The sequence below is a fragment of the Haliotis asinina genome, chromosome 1 (assembly GCF_037392515.1).
Source record: "Haliotis asinina isolate JCU_RB_2024 chromosome 1, JCU_Hal_asi_v2, whole genome shotgun sequence".
NCBI lineage: Eukaryota > Metazoa > Mollusca > Gastropoda > Lepetellida > Haliotidae > Haliotis > Haliotis asinina.
The window spans coordinates 82,539,658-82,552,915 of record NC_090280.1 but is presented as its reverse complement, the minus strand read 5'-3'; the positions used below and the strand labels follow the sequence as shown (position 1 = coordinate 82,552,915).

Below are 13,258 nucleotides of genomic sequence, written 5' to 3'. Positions count from 1 at the left end.
GACACATAATTTCTTGCATAGCCTTTAATCCCGTTCACAAAATCCGTGCATGTAAGTTCGGAAAACTGAAGAAGGGTGATCGAAATTTACGTTTTTGTATCTCAGAATTTGTAATTGAAAAGTGATTCAGTTTTGAATCCGAGTCACTTGATCAGTTTACCATCCAAGCAAGAGGCCTGTTCACCTCCCTTGCACGTACCGACCACTCCAATACACCCGGGCTGGACACTGGGATGAGACAACAGCCAGCATCGTAAATTAACATGTACATGTATATGATACAGGAATTCATTTTCTTGAAAATCCGACATACCTGTGAATTACAGTGAGTTGTACAGTAGTTTTAGCGACTTTTTCAGTTAAGAGCGTCTGAAATTAATTAGTCTCAAGTTTTAAATTTTCGTGAAAGCAACGCTAAATTCTAACACATAATTTTGTCTATGTAATGTATAGATTTTCCAAAACCCAAGTGAGTGAGTGAATGAGTAAGTTACGGTTTTAGTCACATCGGCAATATTCCAGCCACATCGCGACTAAATCAAGTTATAGATTAGTAACTATTAAAAGCAAAATACAAACACGTGTCCAGGAAGAATATTAAAACAGCTGGATTATCGCAGAGTTTTTTTAGTTTGTTTATTTTTTAGATTTAATTAACAATTTTAAAATCTAACAAGTTTAACTATAGAGGATTGGGACGATATGGCTGAATGATTACCGATGTAACGTTAAATATTAACTCACGAACTCACTTTAACTACAGAGGACGATACAATAAAGAGCAGGTCACAGATCACCATATTAGGGACCATGGAGACTTACAGTACCTTTGCTACCAGCCCGAGCCCTGGCTGGATTTACCCCATCCCTTCAGCCCCTGGCGATTATAGTCAATACGTAAGGCTAACAACAATTATTTTTAACATAATGCATGTCTGGGGGTAAACAGGCCTATTGCGGGTTCATACAAAAATACTGAAACGTTTGTACCACACTGTTCAGCAATCAATCAACACATGAAATGAACATAAAGGAAACTTACAACAACCTGCAGATTATATACGTCAGACATTATGCATGCAAGGCGCGCAGCACAGTAAGTTAGAGGTTACGTGACCTGTCTCTTTCGGAGACTGTCTACAGGTAAGATTGGTTTCACCCTACCTCAGCAAACGTACTAGTAAAATATGGTGAAGAGTTTCAAAATAATCCATAACTGATTAACAACATCTATAACTCCTATGTCAGACTTACCAATTAGGCATAGTCAGTATAGAACAACTTACAAGAAAGTAGCCCTAGTCAATATAAGCTTGCGAAGAGGGCAGATCATCATATCTAAAGTAGGCAAGAGCAAAGACTGAGAGTCTGAAGACTAGAGGTGTCGTAACATCTTTCTGAGAAGTGGCTCCTTTGATGTCCCTGGGACAGGCTACAAACTGCCGTGCTGTCAACACCTGCATATTGAGACATAATGGTGTATTTGAGGGAAGGAATGAAAATGGCCTGTGCATTTGTACAGCACAGGAAGTTATCCTGGCTACAAAACCTCTCACATATACAGTGAGAGATTTTCTCAGTACGTCTTGTGCAGGTCATCTGAATATACGTCCATGCAGTTTCAGTTTTCTAAGGCTCAATGGGGCCTTTGCATAAAATATTTCAAAGTATCAGTTTTAATTCCCAATTTAGTCAAGACAACAACAGATACAATTCACAGACGAGAAACGTGCACGTCAAAATTTAACATCATTATCTCAGTCTTTTTGGATGAGTCGTTTGCAAAGTTCGAATTTCAGTTCGAAAACAATTCTAAGACTGTGTTCAAAGTGAAATGGTCGATTAAACCTGTTTGTTGAGGCCCGACCTCTTACTACACAGTAACACCTATCATTATCATTATCATTATCATTATTACAAACACCCAATTCACTCCTCGACGCGGGCTGGGAAAGACGTCATATAGACTGGACAGTGTGTTGGAGTGTGTGTTTGAACAAAAACTAGTTTTAGTGTGATGATTTGAGATCATCAATTTTGCCATCATCTGAAACTATTTGCACATAGTAATAAGACTCCAGATTTAATACAAAGCGGTATCAGTAGACGTCATCGTGAAAGAGAGAAGTTAATGCGAACAACTTAAGTACTGTACACATAAATGAAAATATGTGCAATGTTTATCGAAGGTCAATCGTCAAGATGTTAATTATCAGACTTGCTGATTCGTATCTAAAGCTGTGTATCATAACGGCTACCAAGGTGTTCAGTGATGGAACCATGTTTGCATATCTGTACGTTCCACTTAGAGAAACGTTGACCTGTCCCTGTTGATCTGCCAGAAAATGGCCACAGGAGCTGAACACTGACTTTCCTTTCTCCACCCATAACTGTATCGTCACTCGCTGTTGTGGACGAAGACCTCTGAGGGAAATGGAGACTTTTTCGTCAACAAGTGCCACACAAGGCTGACATTCACACAAACCATGCTGGAATATCCTTGGCTTTTCCCCAGCGAAGAGTCCTAATATCGCCTTTTCGTAACATTTTCCCCCAAAAGAAAACATCACACCTGCATGAGAAAGCAACAACACACTGGCTAATGTATTACAGTGCTTTTGCTTTCTGCATATTCTAATATCATAGAATGAAGTTGAAAGTAGGAGAAAATCACGCATCTGTACCATGATGCGCTAAACAGGAATAATGTGTTTTAATACACTTTCCATGCTCGTTCTTAGAAATGGAACCAACAGAATGACAAACCTTTCAACGATGGATTTCATGTCAAGCGGAATGATTCATGTGGCACCTAGGTTTAAACAAGTCACAATTCCCCGATAGTTAAACACAAAATCACCCAAGTAAATGTGAAAGTAAAAGGCTTTAGTGGACTATGTCATTACTAGAAGTAGAATGCCATATAACTATTTTGCATGCATTCAACCTGTGCGTGACGACTGTGGTGGTATCGCTTGATACACTTAAGACGGAATATCCTTTGCATAACATCTTTTCCTACTCTTTGGTTGACAATTTACGTTACTTTATAAGTTTCCTATGAGGATCATCCTTTGCTGTGGTTGCCCTTTTGACATAACGAGGTGTAATTACCAAACGTGGTCCATGGAATCCTACAAATTTGCGTCTTGTATACGTGCTGTTGGGAACGATCACACACGAACCATTTGTGTACAGTTCTCACATTACAATTTTCTATAAACACACCTCAGAAGCCAAATGGTTGTCTCAAATATAGCACTATTGTTTTCTTGACATCATTTAAGCAAACTAATCAGAAGCGAGACTAGAGACTGAATCAGACCACTATATACAGATACCACAACGAAACCATCAGAAACCCGACAGTATTAATGGGTTTTGGAGAATAAAATAAGGCAGGTGTCGAGTCACTTCCTCCATGTTTTTCAAACTGATTCCTCTTTGTAATATGCGCATGTTGTAGTGTTTTGCAGTCATTGTATAGTTATTCAACTATTTGCTGGACACAATATGATGATGTTAGTGGTCACGACCACTTTACAGCATTGATCAAGTTTGGTCGCAAACCCCACTTCCTGAAACAATATTCCAACTAATGTCTCACACAGCACTAAAGGTTCATAGTGTTTTGATCTCCATGAATATTCGATGTTATTTCTGCAGGTAACAACTTCGCCAGTTCTGTGTTTATTCATGTAGACAGTGAGTGAGCTACAATGTCAATATAGCAACATTTCATACATATCGCGACAATACTAAACAGTAGGAAAACATAAATCAGAGTTCATCAGTTCTGTAAACAGAAAATATGAATGGTCACATGCATTACTGGTTCCTGATGCACTCTGCATATCAGGCTCTCAGTGACCCGACTTGTGCCCCTAGGGTTGCTTGAGATGATGAATGCCCTTCTTTCAAAGGACGAGCAGATGTTTGTTTGCTGGTAGAGGACGGTTGGGACCTCCAAAATGGCCCATGCATGTTCATGGAAATGACATGAAGCTCATATATTGCGTAAATAGGAGCTTCCTTGATTTACCTCAACACTTGTTCCTGTTCTCGTATTCCACTGACTACTGTCGGGGCAAAAAATGACATATGTTTTATGTTTTGTCGTTACACGAAGTGTGCTTGTGACAAAACTCCGATGAGTCATTTTGGAACGTTAATAAAACCGCCATCATTAATGAGGGACAGCTATATCAAATCACGAACTATGAAGGATCTTTTTGACAATATCAGCTCTCATTTACTTATTGCATGCTAGTGTTAACTCAATCTGTGAAAATTTAGAGGTTTTACTGTCCTTCGTCGACAGGTTTTTATATAATTTTTATTCTATGTCTGTATTATGAATTTAGAACTAGTTTTACTCACGTTATGACTGAAATATTGTCAAAGTGATTTAAATCGTAACTCACTCACTCACTTTAAAAGACATAGGTTTGTCAAACGACTTGTGAATATATAACTATTTTGTTCTTGGCAGTTTAGATTAGTAACTGGGATTGTTCGTGGCTGTACCCTCAAAAGGGGTTGCAGTATTGTAAAATTATTGTCCTTCCGAGAGGGTACGTAAGTCCAGAAACATTCAAAGGAAAATTGAAGTTTACCATTTAAATGTAGTATTTTTGTCATTTTAATTTGAGCGAAATTTGACCACAATTGCCAGCGGTTTTGAAGAGTTGATATAAATCCAGCTTGGCTCCATGCAGAAAGCAAAAGCACTGTAAGTCCCCATGGTCCCTAGTGTGGTGATGTACCTTCAGTTGCTGGCCATCTATAGCCAGTGTTTATATTGTGTTGGCCAAATAGTGCTGCTTGTTTTAACTTTCCATACTAGGTTTAGTTTTAATTGTGATATCCTAGTTGTTTTACTGTCCTTTGACGACAGGTTTTTACATCATATGTAATATAAACATCTTAAATTTCAATGTCAAATATGTTCTCGTCACGATATGGCTGAAGTATTGCCGATGTGACGTTAAATATGAACTCTCTCACTCTTTTTCATGAAGCACTATAATACCACTTTGCGATACAAGGTATTTTCTGAAAAATGATATTAATTCTGTGCAACATGCAGCTTCCTCGCACAGGTTTTCCTGACATAGCAAAGGTATATAGGCAATTGTGAACTGTGAGATATACAATATTACTCTTTAGTCTAGCATCATGCTTTGTCATCATGCATTTCGCCACACATATGCTATAGCTAACTGTGTGATATACAATACATATTACTTTTTACCCTAGTACTAGACTTTGTCATCTGCCATTTTGCAGCACATAAAAGAAAAAAGAAAAAAGACTCGGCTAATAGATACAATATTTGTCTTAAATGTTTTCAGAATAGATTTAAACAAACATTTGTACACGCATGTTTAGGTCGTCAGTAAAGATCAAACCCATACCACCATGGCATGTCTCAACATCAATCCAGATGAGGCTCTGATCGACGAAAGAGTTTCTATCACAGTCACTGGTCTTCGTCCCCTACACCACGTGACGGTGCAAGCACTTGTTGTGGAAGGAAAGGCGGTGTTCAGCTCCTGTGCACATTTCCTAGCAGACAAGGACGGACATGTCGATCCTACCCAACATGCTTCTATGGGAGGAACATACAAAGGTAAACCAGTGTGAACAACATTTTCGATAAAGACTCAACACATTAATTGGCCGGCTTTCTCGCACTAGGTAGGTAATTGTTTTGCCCAACATACGCTATTGAAATTGTTAATGAGCGACTTCACCTGCTGTCTTGGTCTTCAAAGATCGAATAGCGTGAACAACTTGTCAAATGCACAGATTGTATGCATTTTAGGTCAGTTGTGCGTGGACGTTAATTGTGACGAGATACTGTACAATTAATCCTGAAATCCATTCAACCAATGCAAACTGTTAACATCTTTTGGAATTCTTTTCCATGAATCTGTTTGTCTAAATGGACGTTACATTTGGCCAATCAACTGTTCAGTAGGTATATCGGTAATCTTTACACGAGTGAATGACTCTGCTTCTTATGTGCCACTGGTGTTTTAAGGATGATATGTGCTCATAGGTACCAGTGTTAATCATACATTGTGGCATAGCGGAAACGTTTCATGTTGTTCGTTTGGCATGCCGATGCATATGTGTCGGTACAATGGAAGGAAAAGACAATGGTTGATTATCACAAAGCATAGATGTGTATATTACTGAAAATACCGCTTACCGCTGCTGCAGCTGATCACATTCTCGTTTGTGTGTTTCAGACACAATTTCTGTGTTGGATAGTACTGAGTATCTCCTTCACATTCATTCTTTTCTTAGCTTTATGTATTTTTCGTTCTCAGGCGTTGACAGCATGGGCCTGTTCTGGAGTATGAAGTCTGTTCCAGGGGTGTCAATGAGCCCTCGTCTTATACAGATGGATGTGACAACAAATCTGGTCTTCTATATCTCTGTCATAGATGGCCACATCTCTTTGTCCAATCTCCACCTTCAAAAGACAAATGTGCTGACGGCAGGCGAGTTAAAAAAAGATGGTACAAACATTCGAGTGTCAGTAGGAGCGTAATATGCGAAGCTTCCCTAAGAGGAAGTCTCTTCTTGCCCGCAGGTACGCCCTAATATCCTCATAACTATTTTAAGAAAATCACGAGGTGTAGATCTCTGTAGAATATGCAGATGCTGACACAATTAGGGACACCAGGGACACACAAGTACTAAAGAGACATCACTGTCACTGTTTTGTCACATCATTTGATCGGTTGATGATTATAATCTGTTCAGGCGTACACCTGCGTCGTAATATATGGCAGTTACCAGACTATACACGTTGCTTTCCGTACGTTAATCAAGTGCGAACGAAACCACCTTCATCATGAAAACGTGGAAAGTAGTACACGCACCCACAACAATGATGACGTCTTTAAAAACACTCTGACACTCAAAATATGTCATTCCACTTATATCAATACTGTTACTTGGAGCTGATGACGTTTTATAGGCGTCATTTTCCTCTAGTTCAGAAGGGAGAGGCTATAGATTATTGACGATTGCTAACCTATTCACGAACAACAATAAAACCTCTAATTAATCTTCCTGACAACCTTCCTGTGTTTTAATACTTCTAGTTTAAGACAAAATTTACGAAACTCAAGAGAGGTCAGCAAGAATATTCGGACCTCGGTTTTCATGAGGCTGTGAACCTCTTGTCATGTGTCCTATCCCTAAATTTCAACACCAGGATGATGATCATTTCATATTTTTTTTCAGAAGTCCTCATTTCATTTACTTATAGGTGACATTAACTTTCCGTATGGTTACCGCGTTTACCAACAATTGCCCAACGGATCAAGGACTATTGCTTTCCTTGAGGTTTAACGTTTGGGGCAATCGTGTACTGCTGAAACTTCACTACTTCAGTACTCAGTATACCAGAGAAGGTATTAGCTTTCGGTAACGCATGTGTGATACAGACATTGTAGACATTTTTCATGAATGGTTATTCAAAGGTGCCGGACCTTTTCCTGGAGTGATCGACATGTTTGGTACTGGAGGATTGGTAGAGTTTCGTGCTGCATTGTTGGCTTCTAGGGGGTTTGCGGTCTTTACCCTTGCCTACTTTGGATGCGATGATCTCCCAAGCTCGTTGTCCGACCTTGATATTAATTACTTTCTTGTAAGTTGTTCCACTTTCAGTATGCTTGAGTTTCTTTGGAGGAATAGAGGAATACAGTTCCAAGGCTGCCCATGCCTAAATGTGTTGTATACATGTATACATTGTATTGATATTTGCTTGCTTTTGCTAAATATTTTACATTCATATTTTTCGTAAGATTCCGAATCTTTAATTCCCTTTTAACACTGATGACGATTAGGCAGTCTAATGGATATTGTAACGAACAAAACAAAGTGTTCTAATGTGAGAGGTGCTCTGCATATTTGTGTTACAAATGAGTCACTGAAGAAATATACTACTATATCATCCTTACACTGCAGCATTCTAAATAACCATTAAACTTTAAGGAACCATTTTATTAAATATCGGCTAGGTGTATTAGACTTTGTTGAAAATGAGGTACGAAAACTTTCCATTCGAAACGAATTTGTCAGTTATGTGATATAGAAATAGAGAATGTATTTCACTTTGTGTTCGTCTGTCCATTTTATGGTGACCTTCGAAAGGAATATATTAAAGATCATTCGATAAAGGATGCCGCCACTGCAAGCTTTCGTACATATTGGAAAAACTGAGAACGAATCTCATATTTAAACCTTTCACTATTTACCAAACATGCACTGGAAATGGAATGTTTAAAGACCGTGATACCTCACGTGTGAAACAGTATGAAATGTACATACTCTTTTGTATATTGTGATCACTGGATTGTCTGGTCCAGACTCGATTATTTACAGACCGCCGCCATTTTAGCTGGAATATTGCTGAGTGCAGCGTAAAACTAAATTCACTCTCTCGCTTGTATATAGGCCGGATGTCTTTTGTACAATAAACCGTTTGAACTGGCATGACTAACCGTATGATTTTGGTTAGAATGCTGTTGACTGGATATCCTCTCATCCACTGGTACGGGGTTCAGGTATTGGAATTGTTGGAGTCTCAAAGGGAGCTCAACCAGCCTTCCTGCTGGGAATGGCCACTAATAAGGTAAGCATTGTTATAAAAATCAGTAAACTATTTTCGTATTATAATGTTCTGAGTTGGTTAAAACAGTAAAAACATTATTTGTATTCCCAAAATAATCAATAGTGTTTTCCGAAAAAGCTTATATACAATTTAAGAAGGGGGATATTGGTTTTACAAGGTTGATAAAATGCCAATGATGAAGTCAAGGAGGAAACTGATGAGGAGGACAAATTAAAAGAAATTAATGTGACAATTTATTTAATTGCTTTTTCTATATTACTTTTGCATATATGTGTTGGCAGTGGCCAGTGGTATGCTCGGAAAATGGAATATCCCCTGCTTGTTTTAATGGTGCATGTCACCATCTAACAATATCGTTATTGCTATCGTTACAATACCAGCCATCAGTTAACAGTATTTTATATAGTTTGACTCATGGCTTCATAGGTTCGTTTTCCTCCCATACAACCTGTTTCTGATGCTATATATTAATCATGTAATCAAATTAGCGTTAAAACCTTCAAAAGGTGAAGGCTTTGGTGAGCATCAACTGTCTTCCATCTGTACTGCAATACGATATCAAGAACTCTGGACAGATCTATTGGAAAGCAGTGAAGTAAGTTCTGGTTGCACGTGGCAATGAAATATTTCTCGGTCAGAAAAGCGTATTTCAGCAGAGCCTCCTTGCTGTCCCATGGAACACCAAAACATGCAGTTGCTGTTACCTAACACAGATGCCCAATTTGTCTGTGGAATGCCCATTGCATTACAAAGAGACTTTCCACGCATGGCACTTTGCATAACAGTCACTTTTATGATTGCATTATTACTGAGTACTATATGAACAAAGGAAAGTGACAAAAAGAGTAGACTGGGAATGTAGTCTAGTGTTCGCTGTCACTGATGACTTACGTTCGATCCTTCGTTTGGGTATAGATTGTGAAGTTCTATTCTGGTGTCTTTGTGTTATTGCTTGGATATTACCAAAAATGGGAATTGAAGAGGTGTGATAAAAGGGATGCATTCTGAGACCATATGCTTCAATGATTTCTTACGTTTATCCTGTAATAGGACTTGCACGCCTTCAAAACTACAATTTCATTTTGATTTGTCCTTTGACATACCACTGGATAATTCCATGTTTCTCTTTTCAAGGGTTGACACCAATAAAGTAAAACATTCTGATGAAGGTGTGCACCACAAAAACGGTCTGGTCTGTGACAGCGAGGTCATTCCGGTTAGCATGTTTGTTGCTTTCTCCCTGATTCTGGGGTATGCTGAACCTTTCTGGAAACATACTGTTGTGGCAATGAGTGTTCAGTAGAGACAAATCCTAACAATTACGTTGTCAGTTATTAAAATGGTAGCCTTCATACATTTGAAATTGACGAATTAGTGTTTAGCAAAAACAGATTTAATTGGTGATGATTTAACTGTTTTTGATTGAAATCACAGCCATGAAACATAACAAAAACATCAACAGTTACCTGTGATTCAAAAGTGCACCGCCGAATTTCAAAATACGAATGGAAGATAATTTGTACATTTTATGCATGCAGGCGTGGATGAATAATGCCCAGATATTGTACTTGTGTGGTGACGATGATGAGACATGGTCGACTGATCACGCAAGAACATTCGTAAAGATGTGTCCTGAAGAAAAGAGGAAAAACATTGAACTTGTCATCTATCCAGGAGCAGGTCACCTCATTGAACCACCATATATGCCTCTCTGTAGAGCAGCGTTCCATAAGGTTGCAGGTGAGCAAGTCCATGACTTTTCCAGTGTCATTGAAGCGCTCGTTACATTTTACAAATCTTTCAGGTAAACAATAAAGCTGTGTAAATATCTTCAATTTTAGACGCAACACCTTGTGTATACACTGAACCGCAAGTGAAACGTCACCCCCTTTAGAAATTGGAAACCCATGAAGGCCCGGTGTAGAATAAGCCTTAAGCAACCCATGCTTGCCACAAAAGGCTTGTCATTAGAGGTGACTAACGCGATGGAGTGGTCAGGCTCGCTGACACATGTTATCGGTTCCGAATTGCGCAGATCGATGCTCATGCTGTTGGTCACTGGATTGTCCGGTGCAGACTCAACTCACTTTTTGAAATTGGTATTCTGATTCAGTTTGATTTGAAAACATGTAAATAACATAGTAATTATCGGAAAGATTTCAAAATTGACATGTTTGATCACCAATACTTAAAGCCGAATTTCAGACAATTACAAGTCAAATGACAACAGGTGGTGCGACAGTGCGATGCGAAAGTCCGAAAACGAAAACGATCCAAAAACGTGTATGGCCTGCACGAGATTTGACAACAGCGTTGCATTGTCTGTGCATGGAGTGAATGAGAAGATTGATGAAGGCCAGAGGAACTTTCCGCCCAGACTCGGTATTACGCCTTGAGAGAGTGCAGTTGCAGCTGACGGCGTTGGTCGCACATCATTTAGTTTCCTCTGAATCTCGTCCCACAAGTGTCTTATCGGGTTTAGGTCTGGGCTGAGGGCAGGCCATGGAAGTGTTTGGATGCATGTGGTGATTGGTGATTGCCAATGGTTGTCCCTGCAGTTACCGCAGCCCTAGCGATACGATTTTGCTGGTGATCACGGACAGTCTGCCGATTTTGCCTCAGCGTTGTCACAGATGGTCTTCCGCAGCGAGGATGGTCGGCTGTGCTTCCAGTGGCTTGGATTCGTTGACGAAGTCGGTGTATTGAACAGAAAAATATGATTTGCAACATGTCTGGCCAGCATTCAGTCTTCCTAAAGCTTGGTCCCTCTGTTCCTTGATAATCGTGGCATTTTGCTATTGTCGAACAGTGAATGATGTTCGGTGGCTCTCCTCATAGGGGAGAGGTTTGTCATTTTCATGAACAACGCACAAACGCCTCAGCCCATCATCACTGTAGTAACTGGACGTTTGGACATGTTTTTTTATCAAATACAACCAAATTTTCTTGAACATTGGCTACGAACCGGTTCTAGTTAACATATAAGAGTGAAAAAAATTATTAAAATTACGATGAATCATATATTGCACAATATTGGATTGGGTAACGTTTCTTTTGCGGTTTATCAGGGAAAAATCTGTGCATGCAGAAAAAATAGTTGAGTTATAAACGCAGCACGATCGTGTCGGCATTGAATCAGCTATGTAGCTATGACAATAGTTTACTGTGAAAATGGTTTACTGCCATACACAGATAAATCATTAGTAACATCTCTGTGATTCCGATTCAACATAAAATCCGACTTTTTAAAACAGGAGCTATACGCCATCAGCAATCCAACGTTGGGTTACCAATGCCTACGCTTCCAAAAGCGGATGATAACGGCTGTATCGGTTATGATAGGTCTTAGGTGTCAAAAGGAAGGGGGGCAGTCCATGTATGTTTAATACCATGACACCTACCGATGACACCCTTTGTTATCCACCGCAACATGTTTTGCGGGTAGTATTAAAATGCCCTCCGTCCATGTGTCCGTCAGTGCACATTCGTCTTTTCCGGAGCAAAAAACTTACACCAAATCTGGCACATGGATAGGTCTGGTGGGGCACAGGTGCCTTTTGGTAGTTTTGGGAATTCTGAACAAAATATTCTTGTGTGTGTTTCCACTGCAACAAGTATTACTCGAATGAATTTTGTGTTGCTTCTCAATGGAGCAGAACTTAAATACCTATCAATGCTCTCCTTCCACTTTGCTATATACACAAAATACATTTGACATAATCATAACTGGTAGACATGTTCATGAAGATTTTTTGACCATTGCGGGGGATATTGATGACTTTATCTTCTTGTTAAATCCCTAATAAAGGTAGAGTCCATGGTATAATTCAGACAAATTATATGTTCATAAATTATTATCAAATAGTATTCCCAGAACGACTATCCTATCCTGCTTGGCGAGTCAGTTGGTGATATAAGCATTGCCAGATCTGATGGCACACGAGAACATGGTTTTCATTATAAATTAGCTGATTTCAATGAAACAGGAATCGTCATCATGGACATTTTCTACTTTTCATTTTCACTTTGGAATGATTTCGTCATCAGGCATAACGCTAGTGATGGGTGGACAAGTTGAAGCTCATGCCGCAGCCCAAGAAGATGCCTGGACACGACTTCTCCACTTCCTCCACAAGCACCTGTCAGAGGAGCATCTCCCACTCTGTCGACTGTAACCGACACAACACTGTTCCCTACAAAGACTTTGTTCTTAGCTTAAATCTCATATTCAGAACATCCTAACGAACCTGTTCGGGTAGAGTACACTTAGTGAGTGAATGGGTTGTTTTAGGCCGCACCCAGCAATATTCCAAACATATGGTGGTGGTCTGTGAATAATCCTGTCCGGACCAGACAATCCAGTGATCAACAGCATTGGCATTAGTCTACACAGTTGAGATACAATGACACTTGTTAAACAAGTAAGCAAGCCTGACCACCCGATCACACCAGTCGCGTCTTATGTATGGGTTACTGAAGATCAGTTCCAACCCGAACTTTACGAGTGGATTTTCTTAGAAGTAACTCTAGATAACAGAAGCATACGATATGACATTCAGTGTTTGTTTGGCACCCTTTGGGTGCATAATTCACTTACAGGAA

The 13,258-nt window shown here is 39.4% G+C and overlaps 1 pseudogene; it reads left to right on the top strand.

Moving 5' to 3' along the window:
- The first annotated feature begins 5,433 nt into the window (after window positions 1-5,433).
- LOC137276317 (acyl-coenzyme A thioesterase 1-like) lies at window positions 5,434-12,831 on the top strand (annotated as a pseudogene).
- The last annotated feature ends 427 nt before the right edge of the window (window positions 12,832-13,258 follow it).